The sequence below is a fragment of the Sinocyclocheilus rhinocerous genome, unplaced genomic scaffold, assembly GCF_001515625.1.
Source record: "Sinocyclocheilus rhinocerous isolate Xijiao unplaced genomic scaffold, SAMN03320098_v1.1 scaffold1214, whole genome shotgun sequence".
Lineage (NCBI taxonomy): Eukaryota > Metazoa > Chordata > Actinopteri > Cypriniformes > Cyprinidae > Sinocyclocheilus > Sinocyclocheilus rhinocerous.
This window is the reverse complement of record NW_015627891.1, coordinates 1,127,602-1,134,491: the sequence shown is the minus strand read 5'-3', so window position 1 is coordinate 1,134,491 and position 6,890 is coordinate 1,127,602. Positions and strand designations below refer to the sequence as shown.

The following is a 6,890-nucleotide window of genomic DNA, read 5'->3' as shown; positions in this document are numbered from 1 at the left end:
GATTATTTTAAAGGGGGTGATTCTTTTCTATACCCACTGTACATGGTTTGCAATGTGTTTTATTCAACATAAAATGAAATGAAATAAAATGTAAATTTTTTTAGATAAGATTTAACTTTATTGTAACTGTGCAAGTACAGCACCAACGAAATGCACAAAAATAAAATTCAATACAATTAAATGAAACTCCATGTTGTTAAAAGCTTGAGATGCACAGTCAATCCCTGAATCCAAATCGAATCGTGAGGTGCCTAAAGATTTCATTTCCGTTTACGCATTTGTCATCTTACACTTCGCCAAGGGTGATACTTTAAACAGCTCTGCTCTCTTGGTTTTCAGTTTACAGGAATGCATTTACGTCATTCTATCATATCACATATTGTGCAGGGACCAAGCTGTCAGAAAATATCTATAGAATACTGTGTTCCTCACAAAGCTACTAAACTAAAAGGCTGGGGGGGATATACCACCCCAGATAATATCTACAGATTCCAGTGTCATAAGTTTGCCAGTGCAGTAGGTCAGTTTGCCCATTAAGCTGTCATTAATTATTTATCATTCAGCTGTTCAAACATGAAAAAAACTGACTCATTTCACCCCAAGGCAAAGTTATAGATAAAACAAATTAGAGCATTTTTTTATTGAACGCTATCTCTACAGATCATCAAAGTGGCTGATGTGTCAGAAGCATTCAAATCCTTGAGTTTAAGCGCAATGATTTGATCCGTGAGGCATCCGTCATGGTTTCTTATCAACACAGAATCCTTTCATTTCAGATGATTCTTCGAGGGAGCTTTAATATTCTCTTCGAAGATGTGATTAAATGATTCCATGAATAATAATAAAAATAATATAGCATAATCTAAGTAATTTAAAACCAAATATGTGATGGGAATATGAGGTCACTGTCCTCTGCCAATGAGATTCTACCAATTGAAATAAACCTCTGATAGTAGGAGGGAGCAACTTAATAAAATAATTAAAACATTTACATAATTACCAAAGTCATTAATTCACTACTGACATAGATAATTTTCCTCAGTAGCAACATTTATTAAATAATTAAGATGTTTTCAAAACATGAATCATAACTTTTAAATATCAGATATCTTGTTTCATCAGCCATTTTTTTCAGTAAACCTCAGTCAATTGATAATTTTATCACTGATTTTCTAACAACCATCTCAACGAAGCCTGTTTAACTTTTTTTAAAGGAATAGTTTCCTCCTACAGAAGAATTTTATGGAACAGCTTGGCCAACGTAGTCCATACTCGCTATATTCCAAGTCTTCTGAAACCATATGACAGCTTTCTGTAAGGAACAGGCTCAAATCTAAGCCACTATACACTGATACCAAATCTCTGGTAGCAGTGGATGTTTGTAATAGTTCAGTGCTTTCACAAATCAGCACAATGTAAAGGAAGTGTTGATGCTATAAGGCATGGCTAAGGGCCAAACTGGCATGATGCTGATATGCAGGCTAATTAAGCCAGACTCATTATGCAGCAGAAAACAACATGCTTCAAATGGTCCTTTTTCCCTAGTCTGGATACTTCAGTGATCCTGCCTTCATTACACTCTTGAAATGTAGTACAATATCTCGTTTGAACAACTATTTATTCACACTCTGTCAAGATTATTGCTGGAAACGCTTTTCTCCTCGCCAATTAATGTTACATACTCCCCTCATCTACCCTGATACAAACAGCACTCTGTTTGAGCAGGGTTGTTTCTGTTTTAAGACATAAATGCCTTACCTACATTAATATTTATGACAAATGCTGCTGCTAAACCAAAATACAAAAATATTGCTTTCCATTATTCCACAAGTGAGGTAAAATAAAAGCATAGACACTACACGTAGCATCTAAACAATTCATAGACTACTGTATGGCTGCACCAATCTTTGCTTAATATGAGAATATCTAGAATAGATCATACAAATAATCATACAATGTTTTCTTCTACAGTTTCTTTCAGTGCTGACTGGATGGACTATTACTAGTGTCATCGTTTACAAAATGAAAATTCCACAGGAAAAAAAAAACTCAGCGAGGTAAGTACTTTTTAAATTATGAATGCTTTTCATCATGTTCAAACATTATTCGGATCGGTTCTCTCCAATTAAAATCCTTGATGTTTGTGTTTGGAAAGGTGCTGCGGGCTATCCTCACATCTTAGTACTTGAGAAGATAAACAAGTCCCCAACTGATCAAAAGGAAGTTGCACATAAATACAGCCACTAAATTATAGACTCTTCTTGAAGGTGAAGATTAGAATCATTTTATTATGTTTTTAGGTCTGGTGCAAAAAGATATCGAAAAATGTTTTGGAAAGCTGACCATCATTTTTTAAGAGAGCAGCTACAACATGATGCTTTTTTCCTGTCCTTTAAAGTCAATATGAAATAAAATTATCCTATTTACTTTATAATGCACTTTCCTGGTCTTACTGTGCATGGTTTATCAGTGCACATTATTAAAAAATGTCTTTGTAATCTTCTATCAAAATATAACAATTTTAATTGCTTTAACTAATAATTCAGTCTCTGCAATGACTTTCCTTCTTGGCTAACCTCAAAAGGGTTGTGCATCATACAAAGCTGAATTTAGAATTCCAGTTTAATTGCTGGATTAGAACTGAATTGCAGAATAGCAATTTGAATATTAGGAAACAATTAAAATTTATTGAAATTCAAATAATTTTATATAACTAATTTTTTGACTAGAAAAGCAAAGTTTGTCAAGACATGTCATACTATAAGATACATACAGTGGTTGGTGTTGGAAAAGACAGAATGATAGAATGATAAAACGACAGACAGACAGACAGACAGACAGACAGATAGATAGATAGATAGATAGATAGATAGACAGATAGATAGATAGATAGATAGTCACTGTGGCTGCCAAAGCATCATTTAATCTCGCTCAATTAAATGATCCAAACTCCACCGAGATAATTGAAGGCTGGCTGACATACCTGAAAAGTCTCCTTTAACACTTTGACCAACTTTACATTGAAAGTAAATGTTCAGTGCCTCAAAGTGAATAAAGTCTGGTTCATATAACTCAGCCGTTTCATTCCCACTGACAGCTACTACATACTGTCATTCGGATACTTCACAACGTACCACTGGATTAAATGGCACCTTTTCTTGCAGCGAGAGATAAGAGGAAGTCTCGGAGCACCATTTAATAATCATAGAGCCCCATAAGACACTTTAGGTGCTGCTAATGGAATAAGCACAGTCTCTGTGTCTGTCTGGCTTATTCTCTTAAAAGAACTACAGCACAGAACGTCTGTCTTCAGCTCTCATCTCAACACACTCTAGCGGAATACACATAGTAATTTCTCATGGGTCTCCTAAATGGTCTATTGCACAAAAAACATATTGACATAAGGTCTATATTTGTGCCACATTTCAGCTGGAAAAGCTCCTTTATTAAGAGCAAGTCTGTATCAAAGGCTCCTATTCTTTGCTATTTGTTGCATGTCCTCAGTATTTCTTTCCAAAAACCTGTGTTTGACTCACTAACAACCTGCAATCCAATATAACGAGGTATAAGCATGTCTGTGTCTGGCTTCTACTTTCATAGCTGCCATTAGTCAAACCTTAAGAAGATCCAGACACCAGAAAAAAGAAAAGCACATTTTAAATGACTGACTAAAGGGACTAAACTGTTGTCAGCGCTTAATCATTTCGTGGGAGGATAGTAGAAATGCTTTACATTTTTAATGCAATGAGGACGTCAACCCTTTGTTCCACTAAAAAAATGAATCATTCTATAATACAGATTTTGCTTATAATGATGGGTCAACATTGTTTCATTTCCAATTCACAAATAGAAATGCATATTTGCAGTCATTTGGGAGAAATGCTGAACCCTCCCTCATGCTAAATGTAAAATGATGTAGTGTGGAATTAAAGAGGAAGATGGCAGTGTGTATGATCAGCACTGACAGGCCTTCAGATCAGCTCAACATTTAGAGAAGCCGCAGGCTGAGTGCTTCTTCCTCGCATGACCATCACGTCATATGTGCGACCACCATCTGGAGGTGAAAACCTGCACCCTCTGAAATACGTATGCATCTTCTTCACCAGCACGATGAAGCAGGAATTACTCTAAATTGCTGCTTTGAAGCGTGGCAAATGGCTGCAAAAAGAACTGGCAAGACAGTGATACACTGGAGAATGACATTTTATTGTCATGGTAACACAGACACACTGACCATTTACAGAGCGGAGGTCCAGATGTAATTATGGTCTATTAATGGTGGACCGGACCTGCCACACTGCTGTCATTAAGACTTGCGCTGTATGTTCTTAGAATAATGAGGTCAATAACGATACATTGTACCACAACAAGTCAAAGCAGATGCATGTCTAATACAAAAATAAATAAATAAATAAACAAACAATGTAAATGGCATGTTTAATGGCAAGCAACTCACCAAAGCTCTGTTCCAAAACCTTAAGGCATTATAGGCATGCTCCCAAACACAAAAGCTGTTCAAAAATGTAGGCAGCAAAACTATTCTGCCTTCTAAAATATCTCATTTTGGCTAAAGACAGTAGCACATATAGTGTAATGCACCACAATGTGCTTAGTGAAGTTATTCATCCAAGTTGATGGATGGATGGAAAGAAAACTGAAAAGCATTAATACAAAATAGTGAATTTTACACCATGCAAAGAAAAAAATATTCAAATATTGATTTGAGTAATGTACTGTACTTTACTCAAACTAATTACTGAATATATTTTCTTTGCTCAGTTATACGTTCATAAAAATCATAAAAATGCTTTTAAACTAAAAAGTTTTTCATAGTTTTAAAGATGATTTTAGAATTATCGAGTCTCTAAAATATAAAAAAATGGAGAGAATACTTTCCTGCATGCTGCCAAGTTTTCCTGAAAAAAATTATATTTATTTAAACAGGAATGTTCTGTCTTACAACCATTCTATACCTGAAGAAGCATTGCTGTTTAAATAAATATGAAGATTTTGGAAACTATGACAGTGTATGGGACTGTTTTATATATATATATATATATATTTTTTTTGTAATGCTTATTTTTGTTGCTTGGAATTATTTAATAATGTTTTTTAATTAAGTACTAAATAATTTGAATAATTTCAAGAAACGTTACTATAAAAAATAGAAAACATTGGTCTTTTAAAATGTTTTATAGAGCCAATAAACAGCTTAATTAAAGCCTTAAATGCATGCTTTTATAACCCATACTCCCTCAAGGTGCAGTCAGAGGAACGCCAGTCAATCATCTCACCAGGTTTTGGAACGGAGCTACAGTCAAAGTCATCTTTTTTTTATCAGTTTACTGTAACAGGAAATTCATTTGTTTTAACCTTGGGAATTCACTTTCTTCCATCCCAGATCGCTCGTTTGAACTAGAATTGGAAAAAGCTTGTGACTTGTGCTGCCTGTACTGAAATGTCTGATTGTGTGACTGAGTAATGTGTTATTCCCGCAACGGTGTTGACTCACTCCGAAGCCCTATCTGTGTGGGCAGCGAAGGAGTAACGTTCCACTCTGTGTAAACCCTCCTCTGATGATAACCAAAAACCACCAGCTGTGCTAGTCCTGACAGGCTTGTAAGCAGTGAGAAATCAACCTCTTTTATCTTGTTTACTCAAACGAGGGCAAATGAGCATCGTTTGTAAGCATGAGAGTGAATAATTAATCTTTGTTCTTCCAAAGTTCTACAATTTCCCATATCCAATCATATCTGATGTTGAATTTCAAATGGTGAATATGAGACATTTTGACTCTAGGATCTACTGATCAGGATCTGCATCTTATAATTACATCTTGAATTACTTATATACACCATCTCCTCACTGTGAGCTGGAAAAAAAATCAGTTTGAGCGTTTCAATCTAGCTGGGAGCCCATTTAGTCCTTTTTAAAACAAATTGCAGACATGTAAAGAGCTTCACCCTACCTGGATGCTGAACTTTAGATGTTCCATTCACAACGGCACCAAATGTTCAGATTCACGTGGGCTTCGGATCTTGTAGAGAGACTGTTATATAACTGAACCATTTGGACTGTGAACACTAAGGGACTTTTGCTTCAAGTTTACTGTGATGCATATCTACCGATCATCATCATATTCAGGATAAATGTTATTTTAAGCCTTGAAAATAATGCAATATATCAAACAGACAATGCTCACTCCCTGCTTTCCTATCTGAACAGCATCTTCACTCAACCAAAAAACCTGTTTGATGATGAAAGACTTATTCTTTAGGGAAGCCGATTACTTGGAAAGAGGTTAGGATAGTTTGGATTTTGACGTCAAAATTCAGTCATCTCAGCGTGAACAACAGAGCTGTAGCATGTAACAATGCCAATAATTCAAAGAGCATTTTTGGTGCAAGTTTTGTATCTTGTTTGTATTCTATTTGTGGTTTACATAGACACAATCTTTCGTGTCTCGGACCTGTGTCTGTCCATTTTGCATTTGCACTGTATAATTCAGAATGCAGCCAGCTGGCTAATGTATTTAGTGGCTCTTAACATAAAGGCATCATCATCATTTCTCCTTGCCATTGGACACAGAGTGATGTACTCATTCGCTAAAAATAACTTCTATGGCTTGTGGAGTACTAATTTTAAGACTTGTATATCATCTAGTATACTGATAAACAATGGAGAGAATGCACAGAAGAAACACTATAGATCAACAAGAAAGGAATACAATCCAAACACAACGGTATCATATTTTGTGCTTTTTTAGCTCAAATGACATAAAAAGTTTTTAAAAATAAGCGACTGGTTCTTTTAGGTTCGGTTTAAATGAATCTCTAACAAGCGATTCATAAGCCAGAAGTTGCTAAATGAACCTAAACGGTTTCTTTGGG

General features: G+C 35.3%; 1 protein-coding gene across 5 annotated transcripts in view; it reads right to left on the bottom strand.

The window, feature by feature from the left end:
* Window positions 1–6,890, bottom strand: part of LOC107736840 (adhesion G protein-coupled receptor B3-like) — a 195,634-nt gene that overhangs the window by 33,020 nt on the left and 155,724 nt on the right. The window lies entirely within an intron of this gene.